Source organism: Eublepharis macularius, chromosome 2 (assembly GCF_028583425.1).
Source record: "Eublepharis macularius isolate TG4126 chromosome 2, MPM_Emac_v1.0, whole genome shotgun sequence".
NCBI classification, from domain to species: Eukaryota; Metazoa; Chordata; class Lepidosauria; order Squamata; family Eublepharidae; genus Eublepharis; species Eublepharis macularius.
Window position 1 is genome coordinate 162,938,571 of NC_072791.1, and position 19,972 is coordinate 162,958,542.

General features: G+C 43.3%; 2 protein-coding genes across 4 annotated transcripts in view; one reads left to right on the plus strand and one right to left on the minus strand.

Moving 5' to 3' along the window:
• LOC129323758 (ras guanine nucleotide exchange factor F-like) overlaps positions 1 to 6,116 on the minus strand; it is a 29,307-nt gene extending 23,191 nt beyond the window's left edge. For both annotated transcript variants that reach the window (XM_054970427.1, XM_054970425.1), the window contains exon 1: positions 6,012 to 6,116. The gene's annotated coding sequence lies outside the window, so the exon portion shown is untranslated. The remainder of the gene's footprint in view (positions 1 to 6,011) is intronic.
• Positions 5,671 to 19,972, plus strand: part of RALB (RAS like proto-oncogene B) — a 62,906-nt gene continuing 48,604 nt past the window's right edge. Inside the window, exons 1-2 of one of the 2 annotated variants that reach the window (XM_054970429.1) lie at positions 5,671 to 5,767; positions 9,003 to 9,127. The gene's annotated coding sequence lies outside the window, so the exon portion shown is untranslated. Of the gene's footprint in view, positions 5,768 to 8,999; positions 9,128 to 19,972 lie in introns of both variants that reach the window. The other variant, XM_054970431.1, reaches the window with a different exon arrangement.

A 19,972-nucleotide genomic window follows, 5' to 3' on the forward strand; every position in this document is an offset into this window, starting at 1 on the left:
TGCCGGGGATCAAGCCTAGAACCTGCTTTCAAGCCAGGCTACATTTCCCAAACAATACAAACAAAAGTATATGTGGTCTATCCCCCTTTCTCTACTGAACCCTCATTCCCGCTCATGCTGTTACAGGATTAGGGAACAATGTTCCTATGTGAGGAAACTTTCTAGCTAGGCTTGAGTAAGCAACAGGAAGACAGAGGCTTCAGGACCAGAGGAGATTCATAGTCTCCAACAGAGCTGTGTTTTCTGAGAAAACAGTTTATAAGAGCATAAGAAGAACTCTGCTGGATCAGTGCAGTTGTCCATCTAGCTCAGCATAGTGTGTCAAACAATGGCCAACCAGTTATTATGGAGGGCCAGCAACAGGGTATAGAGACTGAGGCCTCCCCTGAAGTTGCCTCCTGACACTGGTATTCAGAGTTTTACTGATTCTGCATGTGGAGGTTCCCCTTAGTCACCACAGCTAGTAGCCACTGATAAACCTATCCTCTGTGACTCTGTCTAATTCCCTTTTAAAGCTCTCTGTGCCTGTGGCCATCCCTATATCCTCTGACAGTGAATTCCACATCTTAATCAGTTATCATGTAAAGAAGCATTTTCTTTTGTCTGTCCTGAATGTACTGCCCATCAGATTTATTAGATGCCCTCAAGTTCTAGTATTTTGGGAGATGGAGAAAAAGTTCTCTCTGTCTACTGTCTCTACTCCATGCATAATTTATAAACTTGGTGTCATGGCCCGGTCTGAGAGTGAGGTCTCCTCTGGAGGAGAGGAGCCTCGTGTAGCCAGCCAGGACTCCTCAGGAGAAGAGGAGCCCTGTGTAGCCAGCCCTAGCCCTGATTCAGCAGAAGCCAGCAATCAGGAGCAACAGCTGCTGGCTGATCAGAGCTTGCAGCCAGCAGCTGAGACACCAGCACCCTCTAGCTCCTACACCACAGGGGAAGCTCAGCCAGGGACTTCTACAGGTGCAGCGCAGCCAAGAGCCTCCACCCCCCCAGGTTCACCCACGCCCAAGGAACGCTGCAGGCAGCGCCAGAGACTGGAACTGCAGGAGAGACGGTGCAGTGCTCGCCTCTTGAGCCAACGGCAGCTGCTGGAGAGTGACAATGAGTAGTGTCAGGATGGAGCCCCAGCAGCTGGCTGAAAACCACGCCTGGCTATAAGAGCCAGTCTGGAGGAACTGCCGGGCATGGAAGCAACGTGTCTATTGCCTGCAACCACTCCGTGTTCTGTGAACCTTGTCCGTGTCCGTGTCCGTGTCCGTGTCCGTGTCCGTGTCCGTGTCCGTGTCCGTGTCCGTGTCCGTGTCCGTGTCCGTGTCCGTGTCCGTGTCCGTGTCCGTGTCCGTGTCCGTGTCCGTGTCCGTGCCCGTGCCCGTGCCCGTGCCCGTGCCCGTGCCCGTGCCCGTGCCCGCTTTTGGACCTGACACTACCGGTAAATGACCTTGGATTGTACCTGACCTTGCTCTTGGACTCTGGACTCACTCCTGGCGTTATCTCGTGCTCTGACCACCGGTTTGACCTGGCTTTTGCTCTTGGAACTCCCCTCAGACTCTGGCATTAAGGTTTGGACTTGAACCACCCTGATTGGGCTCGCCCAGCCCGTGACACTTCTATTATACCGCTTTAGTTGTCTCTTTCCTAAACTGAAAAGTCCTAGACTCATCAGCCTACCTGTTAGCAGTCAGACTGTCTCTCATACTAGAAAAGCAGTTTAAAGAATATCATAAACTCCTTTGCTAGCAGTTCCAGACACTGCCCAGCAACACAGCATGGATGCCAAGTGACCTGGAGACTGAAAAGTTACCAAGACATGAGTCATAGGGGCAGACTGAATGCCCTCCTCACCCCAGAGAGCAGCAGAGATAACAAGGCTTCCCGAGACACCTCCCTGCCTAATCCCATCAACGCTTCCCTCCACCTTTTCTCTTCCACTTACGTAGCCTCCCTATCTGGTAGTTACTGGGTCATCAAGCAATATTTTAACTATAGTGCAGCCCAAGGTAATCATATCACACTTTCCCAACTTATTGTCTCACCTCCAGACAAGCAATTAAGCCATTGTTTTGGAAGCAAGTCACCAGTCTTCCTCCAGGATATGTTTTGGACTATAACTAGACTGCCCAGCCATTTGCTTAGAGTATGTGTATCTTGGTACTGGTCCATGCACCCTCAAGTTTGCTTGAACCTCTTTCTCACCGTGAAGCTCAGGTTGCTATGCTCCTCTTCTGCGGATCCTCTCCTCCTTGTCCCCAAGACTGGTAAATGTCACCCAATCCCAATTAATCTCTGCCATTTTCCTCCCTACTTTCTTAGTTAGTTCTGTGTGTATGCTGTGTGTGTTCTCTGCATGCTTGCCTTTTTATTTTGCTGCCAATAAAGACACCTTTCCTGTTGTACACTAGCCTGTTGAGAGTTCGCTAAGGGAATATCCTGGTATACATTGGTGGAGATCCCAGTTACCTACTCTCACTGTGTCTCCTTGAATGCTAATTCCCCCAGCTCACACGGAGACCCCCTTAGGGTAACATTTCCTCCTTAAGTAATTTGATATGATATATTAAATGACGTGGAAACTCCCAGTAGAAGCATATCTACACTAAGAGATGGTACCCAGTAGAATAGTGTTGGGATTTTTGCAAGTGTCCTACATTCAGTCATGAAAGAGTTAAATCGTTATTCTGTTTAGTCAAATAGCTAGTTAGCACAGGACAACTTAGGCCTCGAATAAAATTTCCCACCACAGAAAGGAAGTTTTTAGTCCTAATGAAGGAATCTGGGATTGTCTATTGGATAAGCCAGTTTATTGGGGGCAATTAACTAGAAACACATACTAAGGTTTTATCTTTGTTCAGTTCTCAGTTCAATGTCAGTCTTTCTCTCTAGCTGTCAAGATGTAGCTAGTTAGTTAGATATTCTTTATTTTCTTACCAAATGTACCCTTTTTGCTATTATGTAGCTAAAACCACAGAAGTCTGTCTACTTATTTCCAATGCTCTAATTATCAAACTCTGCTACTTTCTTTCCTTTTTAATTCTTACCACCAACAAATAGTCTATAGCTCCTGTCGCTTTGCCAAGACATCTCTCTGAGCCATTTCTTACAGCATAGGCCTATAGCCTGAGTAAAAACACCTCCTGAATAATAGTTTGCAGAAAGTCAAGCAAGTGGGAGCTTTCCTGACATCTTCAGGCAGGCTGTTCCATGAAGTGGGGACCACCAGAGCATCCCCTAAACTTACAAAAGAAGTTTCAAGAAGATACTTAAAGTTGTGGGTTGTGTTATTCAATGTTTTCAATATACTTTTAACGGGGGTTTCAGGAAACTGTAGGTGATCTTAAGCCAGGAGGGATTTCATATTTCATATGGGTAGCTCACTGAATAGCCCAGAAATGAGAGGTGTCTTTACTGCACATATGTTACATGTCACTGATATATGGGATTTCATAAACCTATCTCACCATAGAGGGTCTATGGTCTTTAATTTTAGAGGGGTGGCTATGTTAGTCCCTAGCAAAAAAAAAAAACCACAGGGATGAATCCAATGTTTCCATTCACTGGCAGAAATCTTCTTGCTTTAGAGGAATGGCTAGCAAAATGGAAAAATGGGACTGATCCAAAAGTGACTTGTGGCAGCTTAAAGATTAACACATTTATTGTGGCATAAGCTTTCATGAGTTAGAGCCTACTTTGTCAGGTGCAGGTTAGCAGAGGTGTGTGTATATAAGTACAAGAAGAGGAATGGGGATGGGAGATAAGTTATTACAGGAGGTAATCAAAAAATAGTTATGTGATGTCACTGCACAGAACTACAGAAAAATAAGAATAATTCAAAATAATAAATGGTACTACTGGAGTGGGTGTGGACTAGTCTCAACTGTTTTTGAACTGGCAAAGATGAACAATATGCATAAAGCTCTAACACAAGACAATTATGTTCTGCAGTGAACTAACCACGCCCTGGTTGAATCAAGACCAAATGTGATCTACTCATGCATTTTAATACAGTCGCTTCCTACTGGAACCTCCCTTTGAAATGTTTAAAAATGAAGTATAACTTTTTAAGACTATTAATCAATGTCCAAGAAGGTTGAAATGGTTAGCCACTTGTTTCTGAGTGTTTTTAATGTCTGATTTGTGTCCACTTATTATACATGCATCTCAGTTGAAGGCTCCATCCATTACGGAGTTGAAGCTTACGTAAAGCAGAATTGTCCAGGAGGGCATTTTTATAAAGGGCTATGTTTAACAAAAAGGTTCAGAAAGGTGCTCTTATAAATGGAAAAAGAAAGTGAACTATACCACTGTGTACAGTTTGTATTACCTGTTGTTGTATTTGCATAGACACAATGGATTGGTCAACGTAAATGGCAAAAGCATACAATGTTATATGTTAGAAGACATCCTTTAACAATTCTCTGCCTAACACACTGTTACCCTGATTTGATTAGAATTCTTCCAAAACCCTAATAATTAGTCAAGTTCAAGAGTTCCAGGAAGTTATAGAACAATTAGTTACTACAAGGAAACACAAATGTATACACAAGTGAATGACAATGAGTCAGTATAAAACCAGAATTAACTCCCTGCTTAGCCAGAAAGACCATTAGGAAAAATCACCTTATAGGGTTGTCTAGAGTTGTGTACTATGAACATTTGAAAAGTCTATGGAAATCACTATATAGCATGTTAGCCTAATATATTTAAAAGAAAAAACAGGAAACTATATGATTAGGCAATAGTTAATCGTAAGTGAAGGAGTATGCAAATCTCTTTTTATTTTTGCACTTAAACTTTCAAAGTATCTTTGATTTCCTCTTTGCTTTTTCTGATTAATATGATATCATATCACTGTTCATTTCCCAACAGAAAGCAAGGCTAACACAAGAACGTGTTTCAAAACAAGTGTGGTTCCTGTGCTCCCCCATTCTAGAAACTTAACTAGAATGCAATAAAAGCCCTGCAACCAGAGCTCCCCAGAGCTTTAGTCTGGGACTTTTCAAAGTGAAGGCTCTGCTTTTGGAACAAGAAAATACTACAGAAATGTGTCTGCGAGCATACACAGAGCGTATTTCCTCACCACATAATCCACGAATGGGTGTGTGTGTGTGTAATTCTTAGTGAAAAGCTTGACTTCAGGCAAGCTGAAATTCAAGTACTCATCTAGCAAGCTAATTACTGCTGCTTACTGTTTTGCAGCCTTGGAAAAGAGTTCTCTGGGGATTCCAAAGTCATACACAGAGAAGAGTGTAAAGGGCGAAGAGTGTGGAAGCCATAGTTTCCATTATTTCTCCCCCATCCATAGTGGAAGCAGAGAGAGCAGGAAGTCCGAGTCAGGACTCTGCGCATTCTTTCACCCTTTCTCCCACAGCAGAGACTCCAACAGAACCCTTGTGAAGAATATGCAAGAACATTAGACAGTTCGTATTACTTTCTTTGAAAGACAGCCCTTCCACCTGTCAGCCAGCGAGATGTAGCGCTTAAAGTGCCTGAGTGGGAACCGGGGAGACCTGGGCTCACTCTTCCTCCTTAATTTAACAGACATGGTGGTTGTGATGACATAATAGGGGAACGGAAGACCCATCCATGACTCTGAGCTCTCTGGAGGAAAGGAGTATAAGATTTCGAGATAAATGTTGGGATGGGTCTGTAACCGCTTCTTGACAGAGGAGTCGAAGGAGCTGAGCGCGCTATTCTTCTACGCTACAAGGAAGAGAATCGCAGGAAGGGGGAGAAGACCCTCGTACAAACAAATACATGAAGGGAGAGGGAGGTAAGGAAAGGAAGAGCAAACACTTCTCCCCCAAGTGTTTTAGAAAGGGAACTTCAAAACGTATTACACCGTTAACAGAAGCTGGAGCGCGTTACCCCGCCACTTTACACCCGCCCGTGCAAGTTAAGCCCTCTCCCCCACTTTGCCCCCGAGAGCGCAAATAACGCACTCGCCACCAACTCCATTTGCTGACGAGGCGCGCGGCCTTCTTGCCCTCCTCCCTCTGCCGCAGACCACCCTTTACCTCCTCTCGTGTAGGGCCCCCTGCCAGCTGTTCTTTCCCGTTACCGCCTGCTTGTTAGAACTCGTCTTAGGAAAGCGCGCCCCCGCAGCGGAGTGCGCGCTCTTTGGCCGGGGTTACCGCGAGTAGAAAAAAGTCAGAAAGGAGGCGGAGGAGAGATGCCTGACCGTGCCGCCAACTTCCCACCCGCGCGAGGCAGAGAGGGCGCCCAGTTGTAAGGAGACGTGCACAGGCGGGAAAGGATATTTAGCTGCTTAATATAGATTGCTGCCTCAGCTTAGCCTAAAAGCAAGAAAACACTCGTGCTAGGGAGTGTGGCGCTCAATGACATTTGTATCAGCGTGATTATAATGATTGTAAACTTAAGAAGCGCTCTTTGAATCTCAGGCCTGCCTCATTAGGGTGCTGAAGAAATTGATGTTGCTCCAAGAAACACGGCCGCCACTACCACGAATTAACTCTTCCTTTTCTGAAGAGAAAGAAAGGTGAAAGACATGCGATTGTTGTATGAAAATGGCTTAAATTTATTCAGATATTTACAGCACCTTTTTGTTTTAAAAGTGCAGGTACTTGTATATAAGTTTGCAGCAGTTTACAATTCTCCCCTCAGGACTTGGGAGAGCCCTCCCAAAAGGTGCCAGTATTTAGTACCAGAGAGCACCAAAAAGTCCTGGATATTTATACTGTTTTTCTCCCCAATGAAAATCCAAAGCATCTTACAACATTGTTCTTCCTGTAACAATAACTCATTAGGCTGCGAGAGTGACTGTCCCAAAGCCACCCATGACAGAGGAGGAATTTGAACCTGAGTGCCCCAGATCCCTTCGCAGCACTCTTTTATTTTTTTCCTGCCTTTTGTCCACAAAAACAAGCTACCAAGCTAACATTAAAATACATATAATCATTTACATATAAATACAAATTAAAATGACAATTCAACGAACAGCATAAAAGCAGGAACTAAAAAAATAGCACCCTAAAATTCCATTGTACTAAACCCTCACTCAACTAAATATCTTTCAAATCAAGAAGTGAGAACTGAGTGTGGTTTGAAAGAGTTTTGCTTCCCATAAAAGCATATTTAATTTTTAAACAATACATAATCCTGCACAATCTGTTTCCCAGAGGTGGACAGTATGTACGCCATAAGCAGTGCTTCAGCTTCCTAACAAACCTAGTATTTGTCTCTAGTCTAAAGGGCCAATGCAAGGAGGAGGTTGGTTCCCCATGGCTCTGACAGAATTAGCCGGAGATCTTACAATGCATGATGAAAGACAGAGTAGCTAGCAGGCTGTTAGGATGAGGGTGTGCCCACAGTGAACACTGATGGCTTAGTAGGTATTAAGGGCGTTTTTACATGAGGCTTAAATGGATTTATCCTTAATTCAGTCTGCCATGGTAATACATTGGCAAGAGTTACTATATCAGGTTTATTTTCTGCATTCCATTCTTCATTAACTGCATGTACAGCATTAGAGAAATATAAATACACATTTGAGAATAATGTGAAAGTTCACTCTAAGTGCAGTATAACTACTCTGGATCTACAACTCAGTCTAAACAATTATATTAACAATTATATAACAATTAACTGCTGAGGCTCAGTTAATTCAAAGTTTTAAGTAGTGAGGGCAACAGAGTAAAAGCTCTGGAAGGGGAGACAGTCCAGCATCCCAGAGGTGGTGGTGGAGGGCTTTGAGAGAATCCATCCCCGCCAGATTGATCTCCGCTGGCTCTGTCTTTTAAAACTACCCTTCCCAGCTAACATTTCATCTCCTGGTACTTGATGAACACGTGCCCAGGTGTCATGTGTAGAGAGACTCTTACTCAGAGGAAATTGGTGACAGTGATCTACCCCGGGGCACAAGGGTCTCTTGTCCTGCAAAACATGTTTGCTCTTGAAGAATCCATTCCTGAGGACCCAGGGGTTGGGACACTACCAGTTCAGAAAAGAACTGTAGTGCAATCCTAATCATGTATACCCCAAAGTAAATTCCACTGAATTCAGTGGGACTTACTTCCTACAATGTGTGTTTAGGATTGATGATGCATGGGTGACAATGACCTTCGGGGCGAGTATATACACCTTCCCTTTTGTCAGATGCCAAGGAAAGAGAACCTAGCTACCCTGATCCTAACCATTCTAAATCAAGAAATACATGGACTTAGAAGGGTGTATCTCTGCTTGTAATTGCACTATACATGTAGGAATCTTCCTTTTTTGTTCAGGACGAAATGTTCCATCCCATATATCCTCACTTGTAGTTTGAAGTGATAAAGTTCAGTCATGAGTTTATCACATTACTCAGAATTAGGCCTACATTATACTGATTGCTTAGATAACTTCTAGTAAATTTGACTTTTTACTGGAAAAGATTATTGTATATTGCCCTCCACAGAGATATTTATAGTTTATTCCCTTCAAGCTACAAGAAGTTACTATAGAGAAAATTCTCTGGTTACATACATGCAGCTATTCATTTAACAGTTTTTGAATTGCATATTGCAGTCTGGTGTTTGTATTGGACTTAGACTGTGTGAATAAATGTTATGTTAATGTCAAACCCAATGAAATAAAGCAAAGGATTGTGAGTGGGGGCGGGGGAGTCTTCCTTTTCTCCTTCACATTTTTTTTTTGGTTTTATTTATTGATTTATGTCTCTGTGGTTATGTAAGGATAGAAATACTTACGTTAGGGTAAATTAATTCTCTCTCTCCCTTCCCCACAAAGTTTCTGTTTTATTCTACAAGCTGCAACTGATTGGCTAATAATAAGGTTTGTTCTACCTACAAATGCATAAACAGAACATAGTTGGAGAAAAGAGACATTAAATCCACTGAATCCTGCCTTGGGTTCCCAGATAGCAGCTAGCCAGTAGCAGCCCATTCTCTCCCCCTGCCCAGCTGTGCCACAGTTTACTTAGCTTCAACTAAACTCATTGCTCTAAAAATTCAAAACTGGCTCCAAACTGTTTCTCTGCTTCTACCCAGCAGCTTTACAAACAATATTGCACCCCAAAAGCTGAAGAGAGATTTCTAGAAGTCAAGAGAACATCTACTGTTATTTGTTCCCATTGATGGATCATAAAGTGATCAGCATTTCATTATTTCTCCTAAGAGTAAGTAAACCATGGCCCCACACATATCAATATCATGAAATATTGTTCTATTATTGGGGGGGGGGATTCCCCAGAAATCTCTCCCCGTGGACAGGGGAGCGGGCAGGAGGGATGTCCCTTTAAAAGAGGTTTAATTAGTGGAAATGGAGAGTTGAAGTGTTTCATGGCTTGAAGTTAAATTGCATCAACTAGTAATTACTTGCAGCCCTAATGGATATTAAAAGGACAGCTAGAGGAATCTCTTTAAAAGTTGGTAATCCTAATTATGTCTGTTTGTAGATTCAGTGTACTTTATCTGCTGAAGTATTTGCCAAAGGGAGCTTGACTCTCAAAGCTTATATTGTAGAAATTCTTGATGGTCTTTAAGGTGCTACTGGACTCAGCACTTGCTTACTGTGCTTTAGGGGGTTAATAATAATAATTGTGGTTATATACTGCCCTTCTGGACAGATTAGTGCTCCACTCAGAGTGGTGAACAAATTCAATGTTGTTATCCCCACAATACAGCTGTGGAGCTGGGGCTGAGAGAAGTGGCTTACTCAAGGCCACCTACTAAGCTCATGACAGTAGTGGGATTCAAACCAGCAGAGTGCTGATTCACATCCCAACTGAGATAGTATTTCAGTGCTGGAAGTCTTCTTACTCTCTTCATGTTGATCAATGACAGAAGGCATGCTTATAACAGGTACTTATTGTTTAATTTGAAATAAGTTTGATTTTGATTATATTCATATATTGTTATTGATTCTGATGATTCAGTAGTGGCTGACTTAGAAAGCTTCAAATGTTTCATGTTAGCAATCTGGTTCTCTCAAATGTAGCAAAACTGAATGGCTTCATTCATTTGACTTACCTGTTTACAGAAGCAGATGCTCCTTTAATCAGGATTTTGGATCTTGTAGAACATACCACCAGTGAGCTTCACTGCTCGGAAATTCTTAATCCTAGACTTCAATGTGTTAAAAAGGTTTTTTCATGCACAGGGCACATACTTTAAACATATTTCTTTTCTAGTTTCCCTAAAGCCAGGGAAATCACAATGAGGCTTTTTCTGTTTTAAGCTTTGCTTCTATTTGGTTTGGTCCTGCTCGCCACCTCTCCTACACCCTGCATTTTAATGCATTGATTTCTAGAAAATTAATCAGAATTGGTGTTACCTTGATTCAAAGCTCCCCCCCCCCTTTTAAGGTTTGTTGTTGTTTTGCTACTGAAATGCTCTCAGCGGAATCTTTCAGCCTGCAAATGATTATCCTTTAACAATATAACCTCTGAGCCCTGTGTAATTGAATTTCAGTTCTGAAGTAAAATAAATGTGGAAGACAAAAAATAAAACCACATGAAATGATTTAATCTGTGAGCAATCAAGCCAAACTAACCCATGAATCACTCTGGTGCCAACACACTTATGGGAATTGCAGATAGCTACAAAGAGCAGCACTGGAGATGCTAGGAGGGGATGAAATTAAATCAGATCATTACAGTTTACAGTAACAGAAAAGGATGTACTTTTAAATTTTGAGAAAAATAAATTCCTGGGAGCAAAACTTAAGTTTTCTTTAGAAGTAAGTCCCATTTTATTCACTGTGGCTTACTCCCAGCAAACTCTACTTAAGATGGCAGCTTGAGTCACCTAAACTTTGTTGATTTTGCATCCTATGGGCAATGTGTGGCTGGGACCCCACTGAATGATACACAGACACAGCATGGTAGAAATGGCCACAACTTTATTGATTACAACCCTTGGAGCATTGGCAAGGCATAGGGCAGCAGTTCCATGGCATCGAAAGGCCCCGTGCTGTTCGAGGCATTGTTCCCCAGCAAGCCTGCTGGCCACCGCAGGATGGCAAGTGATGTTCTGCTGCCAACACCTGCTGGATGGCCCTTGCCAGCCCCTTGGCAGGTAGAAGAGCCGCTCTTTCCGCACTGCTCACTGTGGTGGATCCAGCCCAGTGCCTCAAAAACTGCCAAACCACCTAAAGTTGTGACTAGACCCACAGTGCCCCTGACATCCTGCTCCTGCCGCTGTTGCCCTGGAATGGCAGTGACCACGAGGTGATACAAGGAGGAGTGATCCCTTTCTTGGTCCCTTCTCTTCCACAGCTGTTATCCTTCGCCTCACCCCATCCTGTCCTTGTAAGCAACAAAGCCTGTGGTGAGACTGCGAGTTTATTTTATCATGGCATAGATCTATGTCACAGACATTTTTTTAAAATCTCCAAGTGCAAAAGGCTCCCTGCCATTTCCTCTACTAAAACAGTGACTTCCTGTTGACAGCGCACCACCAGCACTTTACAAAAGTCTACTGAAAGGATATAACTTACCACATACTCCCTGACCTCAAATATTAGTTTTCTCATCCCTATGCAATTTTGTTCACTGCAATGGTAGTAGCAAGTATCTTGTAATCCACTTTGGAATCCTGACCCAACATTTGGGAATCGCTAAGGTATCTTTTAATTGTTCTTCTGCCATGTAGGGGTTGCTTATCTGTGAATGGATCCCACATGGATGCTGGAATGTCTTCAAATCTCTCACAATGCCTGAGATCAGGATCTCCTGCGTATATTTTAAATACAAACATTAGAGGCTGAACCTGTCTTACTCACCATTTTCCTGATGCAGTGGTTTGGGAGTGGGCTTGCCATTAGCCTACCAAGAAAAGTCCTGATGGCCATAATTGCCAGCATGCCCCTGGCTTGATTGTTTAGATCCAGCTCCTAATCATGTGGGATCTACATATAAATAAGCAATGCTAGTTGGCTGGGAGAACATTTAAAAGGCACTGATACTAGAGGCTCATAAATTTTGTAAGGATGACTTCTATAACAACTTTGTATTTGGAACAACGGGGAAATCTCCTCTCCAGTCATGCAATACTGTAAAATTGCTTTCTGGCTCAACTATTTGGTAGCTAAAGCAATTGCACTAGAAAACACACTGCTTAAATTTATGTGAGCAAGAAGCAGCTTATCTGAGTGGTGTGGTGGCAGCAAGGAGGAAGTAGTTTTGTCTTCTATCTGTATGCTGTTTGAGAGGAATAGCCGTGCACACTGACCCAAATTTCTTTAAACTGTTTGGAGCTGGTAGAAGATCCTCTGATCCTAATTGGTGCTTTCACCTTGGACTCTTCGCTTCGGTGTACTGAAAGCTCTTAAAAGATCATAACTTGGTATGAGGGGGACAGATGTGGAGAATGGGAATGGGGAGTTAATGTCTAGTTTGACCCTTATTTAGGAAGTGGCTAAAATCTGTGTCCTCCATTTCCAGCAGAGGGCCTGCAAGCCTTTCAATTAATCTCATCATGCACAATGTATCAGTACAGCACAGCAGATCTGGGGCTATTGTTTCTTGCTAAATGTGAATGTGGCATTTACAGTGGGTCCAGATGCTCCGCTAGTAATTTGCAAGGGGGGAAATTGAAGCAGTGGTATCATGGGCACTGAGAATTCAGCCCCCGGGCTGTAAACATTGACCTTTCTTGCTTTGTTACCACTATACTTTCTTCAAGCACCCTGTTGCACTCACAAAAATAGTAGCCAGACATAGTCTAAAAGCAAGCCCCTATTCTTTAAATATGAACAGCTAGGTCACAAATTAGAATCTCATTTTAAAATAATCTTAGGTGGGATGAAAAAGTGTCCCACACTGAGACTCTGTGCTAATTATCAGATATCTGATTCTGACTCCTTGGAATTAGGGAATCAGATTTCATGCAGGATTATAAATAGAGGGCAGCAATTTCTATGCTGCTGTGGGGGAGGGAGAAGGAAATACTACTTTATAACTGTTGATGGTTTCAGCGTTCTTGACATTTTGAGCCCCTTTGGTAAAGAGCTGACATGGCTAATATTGATGCACATAAATTAGTACGGAGATCCTATAATGTTGTTTTGGCATATATGAAGCAGTACAGCATAGGGTTACATCACTCTGTCCCAGTGCATAGAGAACTAGGAGCACACAAGTATGGCAGGAGCTATGGCAAAAGCACACAAAGCAAGGCAGAGAATATGCATCTTGTTCATAGTGTGGCCACTAGAAACAAGACAAGGATAAGGGCAGGCTCAAATAGCTCAGTAGCCTCTTGATCCCCACTCCCATTTATTGCTGTTTTGATAAGCTACGCAGTTGGGCAGAACAGAATTGTTATGAGGCTTGGTAGAAAAATAATCAGCAAAGAGATTGGCAGTCAACAAGAGGAACAAGAAAACACTATGTCTGAATGGGATTAAAGCAAAGCTCAACCTTGATTGTGTACATCTGGCAGCTATGTCATATCTCTTCCACAAGAGAGGAGACATATAAATAAGAATTCAAGCTTTGGCTGTGTTGGTCAAATGAAAGCTGAACAGGTGAATGTATAATGTGTGTGTTTTTTAAATTTGGATTAGTGTGTGAGTGTTTGTGTGTATGTGGTTTATACCCCACCATTCATACATCCATATGTTTTTTACTAATAAAATGTACATGTATTCTCTTACAAAATTCCTAAGGATAATCAACTGAAAAAAACATTAATTATAACTTTGAAATGCCTAGCTTGCCTAATATTGTATTGGCAATGGCATATGTGGATAAATGTGTTTTAGGCTGTTTCCACACAGCTGGTTGTTCCTACCCTTTGCCTGCTTTTTGTGTGTGTTTTGCTGAGTTGCTCCAAAAATGCAGTCTCTACACAAACTCCCCCAAAGCACTTACCTTGAGGTCGGGGGGGGGGGTTGGGTGGGGGTCAGGCACTTTCGTTATTATCGCCTGCCTCCCTTTCAAATGTTTTTTTGCTCTGCACGTGCACGATTGCATGCTGAGAGCTTCAGGGGAGGAGCTGGGTTGGACAATTCCTCAGAGCGCTTTAACCATTCACATGCCCAAGAATGCAGAATATGCGCTCCATCAGCTCATGGAAAAAGAAAAGACCAAGGAAAGTGCAGTCTCAGAAAAGGCATCAGGGAAAAAAGAAAAAACAGAAGCCAAACAGCCTGCAACCATTTTGAAAACAGAGACATCTTGAGTCAAGGGGAAAAGCCACAAGTGTTTGGTGAGTGGGCTGTCCCCTTAAGGACATGTGGAAACAGCCTTACTTTGGAAGCTTGGGCTATACAAAACCTTCACCTTTAATTTTAAAAAGTTATTTTCTCTCCTAGCACAAAACAGGCAGGAGGCAGGAAGTCAACCTGCACCAGGCAACAATGCTACTGGTCTGCCTGGCCTGGAGACAATGAAGTGGTCAGCTCACACCTCCTGCTAAAAGGTGATACTTAGGAGGGAATAGAGATTTCACAGACTTAAGATGCTAGAAGGTCTGTTCCTGAAGATTTCAGAAAAGACTTATTTGACCCACAGGGGGGTGGGCAAAGAGGAAGCTGTTTGGCTAATTCCATCTAGGCAGAAGCTGGGCTCCTGCTAAAGGCAGCCATTGCCATGTGGAAGAGACAAAGGGCTACAGGCCTGAATAAAGCCTCCAATGTAACTGGAAGTTTTTAAAACACTGTAACTTCTATGTTAAAGAGCCTGCCTTAATAATAAGATCAGATAGAGCATGCACAGAGTGAGGGACAGAGGAATTGTGTGTTTATCCTTTCTTTTGGATCTCTTTCTCTATCTGTTGGTGTGCTGAGAATATACACGTGGAAGTTTCCTTTTTCAAATAAATGCTTCATAATTTTTAATGCTGGAGATTGTTCTCCGTATCACCTAGACCTCCACTGTTTGAACATGCTACTTAAAATGGGTGCCAGGAGAAAGGAGATGGTCTGTTGGCAAATTGTTACTCTCCCAGTGGTGTACAAGTGCAATAAGCTGTCCTCATGGTAATTAAAAAGTGTATAGCAAGTGACGCAGGAACAAAGTTGAGCCTTAGAACGGCAGCTCAGGGAAGGGGAGCTGGGAGCCCTCAGTGGGAAATTCCTACAAAGGCCAGGTGGTGGCAGTGGTGTACCAAAAGAAGGTGAAAAACTCCAAAGGTCTGGAGAGCTGGGAGATTGGCATTTTCCTGTTGGGCACTTGGATGGCCACTGATGCCCAGACACTTTGGAGGGCAAGTTGGAGTCAGGCCTGCAGGTCAATGGGACTGTCAATGGACAACATGCATTTGTTGTTATTGGTTTTATGGAACGATCTTTAGAAATGGAAACCTTTCCTCCAAAAATAAAGTACAGGAAAATGTTCTTCCCCACTTTGCCTCTGAAATGTTTAAAAACAAGAAAACAACAAAGATAGCAACAAATGCATAAAAAAACTGAAATAAAACAATTACAGGAAGCAGCCTAATCCAGTCATCAATTTCCAAACACTAGGCAGAAAAGCTGGACTTTTTCCAAGCACAAAATACACACATGCACACCTTTCTCAGGTGCATGTCTCTTACTAGATTTGCCTTGAAGAATCATATAACTGAGAAGTACCTTTTGTCCAACTTATTTCCATCTTTGCCATCTTATATCAATGTGCCATAAAAGAAAGAGACCATAATCTGTACAACTGCTTTGGATAAAGTAGCACACACCACATTGTTCCAGGGAGGCTTATCTGAATGCAGCCTGTACTCTTCTGCCTATAAATGTCCTAAAGAGGTCAGATCTGAACACAGAGAGGAAGTTTGCTACAAGCAGATAGACTGATGGAAGGAAAGAGGATGCCTGGTTGAATGTTGTCAGCTGCAAGGGAACTTCCTGATTTTTGCTTGTTTTTCACAACAGAGTATTTTTGTCCCAGCTGTTCCAAAACACAGCCATGTCACCTTCCCAGGGGAGTTTGGCCATTTATGTTTCAGTCGGAACACATGACTTTAGAATTAGATTATAACATATCGCTACAAACTAACAGCAGAGGCTTTACTGAATACACTAGGGAAGATAGTATTTCCTGTATGGCATTACAGGCATATTAGTAGCCAATTTTGTTCTGAGATCTTGGTTGAAGCGTTGTCAACCTCCAGGTATGGCTTAGAGATCTCCAGAATTACAACTGCTCTCCAGAACACAGACATCAGTTCCCTTGGAGAAAATAGTGGCTATAGAGGGTACACTTTTTGGCATTATACCCTGTCAAGATAATCTCTTCCCAAAGCCTGCCCTCCCCAAGCTCTACCCTGCCCCCTCAATCTCTACAAATTTCCCAATAAGGAGTTGGAAACCCTACTTTATTATCAGGAAGAGACTTTAATAGAGTTGTGACCTTGATTAAGGGAGAAAATATGGGTCTTTTAATGCCCAAGAAGTTAGTTGTCATTAGAGTTGCCAGGTCCCTGCTGGGCTGCCGGCTCTTACTCTGTGGCTGCCCGTGAGGGTCTGCTGCATGTGCACAAAGTGCGTGCGCATGCTCCTGGCATGCGTGGTGACATCACTTCTGGGAGTGATGTCATCACACAGGATCAAAGGGCGCCCTGCGTGATGATGTCATGCACACCAGGAAGGGGCAGAGAGAGCAGGCAGCTTGCTCTCTTGCCGCCGTCGTGCCACTTGTCCCTGCTGGCGCAGGCTGCACAGGAGCAGTGGCAGCCACGGCAAGAGAGCGGGCCGTGGACGCCGCAGTCCACTCTCTTGCCGTCATCGTGCCCCTTGTCCCTGCCGGCACAGGCTGCACAGGGGCAGTGGCGGGGTTGTGGCAAGAGAGTGGGTTGTGGCGGCTGCAGCAGTGGTGGTAAGAGAGTAGCCCATGGTGACCGCGGCAGTGAGAGTGGCTTGCTCTTGCCACCGCCACCTGCTCTCTCTCTGCCACTGCCACCCTCTCTCATGGCGCGGGAGCGCGCCCCCCCCAGTTGGGGGTGAGCTGTGCCACCCGTGGGGGGCCGCCCCAGGGAGCATGCCCCGCCCGCTGCCCAGGTGAGTGGGTGCGGGGGGAAAGGGTGGGATCGGGGGATCCCCTGCCCCGGGCAGGGGGATGGTAACCCTAGTTGCCATCAAGAAAAAAGGGCAAAACCTTCTACCATTTAACACTACCAGTAAAAGTCCTAATTCCAACTGAAAACCATGAAATGAAATTTACAGCCAGATCTTATGCATAGTTATGCAACAGTAAACCTATCTGTAGCTACGCCAATATGTCTTTTAACATGTAGGGTTGCTAGGTCAGGCTTGGGAAATTCCTGGATATTCAGGAGTAGTGTCTGGGGAGGCCAGAGTTTGGGGAGGGAAGGGAGTTCAACAGGAAGTGATACCATAGGGTCTGTCCTCCTAAACTGTCATTTTCTCTGGGGGAATTGATAGTCTGGAGATGCTGTAATTCTGAGAGAACCCTACCTTGGGGATGGTAACCCTGTTATAACAAGCAAAAGTCAATGGAAGGAGATCTAGTGATCGCATTTAGAATGAAAAATGATTGTATACAGAGGGTAAAAAGATGTGTACTGTAGAATTCTTATAGGAGCATGTAGAATTCTTATAGAATTCTTTCCCAAATCACAACCCCCTTTTTCTCAATTCTCCTTAACAGGGAACATATTGCAAGATCAGAGTACATAGCAAAAAATATGGTCTCAGAATGGAACAAAGGAGCTCTTGATTGGAACCCAAGTTAATGACTTTTTTTTTTACCTGGCCCTGCTGCTACCACACACACCTTTCACTGTAGTCCTGTAAGTGTATTTCCATGCTAGGAAAAAGTTCACTGAGGACCAGGCCCAGTAAAGAAGAAAACAGCAACACCAAATCTGAGAAGGAGATAATTTCCTAGGTAAATGTAGGAGGCTATGGGACTAGGAAGAAGACAGTTGGCAGCTTCTCCACCCCTCCTCGCTTCATGTATGATGTTTATCAACTTAGCACAGAGTAATACAAAACTAAAACCTATGTAATTATCCTTCATTAAGACCAACCAAAGTGGCACAAAAACAGCATGCAAGTTTGCATGTTCTTCAGAATTCATAACCTGTTCTCAAAACTGGGTGTTAAAAACAGCAGCTACAGCAACATGCACTCCTGGCGTGTGTGACAATGTCACTTCTGGGAGTGACATCATCACACAGGATCAAAGGGCGCCCTGCGTGACGATGTCACACACACCAGGAAGGGGCAGAGAGAGCAGGCAGCTCACTCTCTCGCCGCTGTGGGCTGCACAGGGGTGGTGGTGGCGGGGGGGGGGGCGCGGTGAGAGAGCGGGTTGCAGCAGCCACAGTGGCGGCGGTGAGAGATCTGGAAAAAGACTGCCATCTAGGTAATGTTACTCAATTTGATTCCCAGGGACTGTTTACCTAGTCCATCAAAGTAATCTCCAATGTTGTTAATGTAAGAATTACCACACTTCCCCTCTACTCTCAGCCATTTAAGGGTCCTTGGTAACATTTGAACAACGACTGCTTTTATATTCTCAGGAGAGCCTGTAGGGTTGCCAGCTCCAGGTTGGAAAATTCCTGGAGATGTTGGGTGTGGAGCCTGGAAAGGGTGAGGTTTGGGGAGGGGTGATCTCATCAGGGTGTAATCCCATAGAGTTCACCCTCCAAAGCAGACATTTTCTCTCTGTGGCCTGGAGATCAGTTGTAGTTCTTTTGTCATTCTTCTCATAAGATGGAGGATTCTCATAAGATGGAGGCTGCCTGATAACTAACTCTGCCCTGTGCCCTAGTACTTCTTACATTTTCAGGACCAGTCTACAAGATCTAACAGGTCCTCTAACAGGACCAGGCTACAAGATCATGACTTGAAACAACGTTTTTTTTCACTTCCTACTTTTTTGTGTATGCTAAGTATGCTAAGTATCCAGTAAGTTCTAGAAAACCCCATGATTTGCAACTGTTTTGTATCATCCGGGCTGATCTTAGTAAAGTATATTACATATATTTTGGTTTTGGATTTTTCATCGGACTCATGGAATGGACATAGAATATCTATATTTGTCTTGTTCTGACCAAAAGGCTCTAATCAGGGTCACGATACTCCAACTGACCTTAATTGGACCCAGAAATTGTAAAATAAAAAAGGTGTTTCTAGCATAAGTGTTCAAAGCATAAATTTTATTCTCAGTAGTCGATTAGTGTTGCCTTCTCCAGCTTGGGCAATGCCTGGAGATTTGGTGATGGTGCTCAGAAAGCAGTGTTCAGGGAAAGAGCCAGTGGGTCAAATTTTAGTTCCTCCAACTCCTCTCCTTCTGTGAAATAATTTCTTCCCAGCAAAATTCAAATTTGAAATTTAAATTTCCCATCTTGTATCACTTCCCTGTTCCCTTTTTATAGCATTTTTCTTCCCTTTTTACATCTTTTGTAGGCTTCTGTACACATGTGTTATGTATGTCATACAAATTCTTTGATCCTAAATACTTATGCTATTATAACTGGCTGTTATCCAATTATATTATCCGCCCTGAGCCTGCTTGCGGGGAGGGCGGAATATAAATACAATTAAATAAATAAATAAATAAATAAATAAATAAATAAATAAATGTTCCACAACCTAAAAAACCTTCAAACTCCTATACAGGTTTTTCTCAATATTAAGGAGAAGAATCTTCTCTGAAGGCCCTTATGAGGATGTCATCCCTCCTCTTAAGGCCCTTATGAGGATGTCTGGCCTCTGGCCTTTAGTGTCTTTACAATTAGTTTCTCTTAGTTTTTATGGTATACCATAGAAGAAACAAAAATCCTAGAGCATCAACCTTTTGTAGCCACTCTAGGACTTCTCTTTCTCCTAGATTATATGGTATACCACAGAGTCTGCCCACAAAGCTGCCATTTCCTCTAGGGGCACTGTAGTTTAGAGATCATTTGTAATTCAGAGAAGACGCGAGGCCTCACCTCGAGGCTGGTAACCTAATAGCAATATGTGTCAATAGCCTCATGGACATGCTGATGGTTGGAGTTAGGTTACATCAGTTGGGCTGTGCTTGTCTTAGATTGGTTGTTTCGGGTCAGTTGTA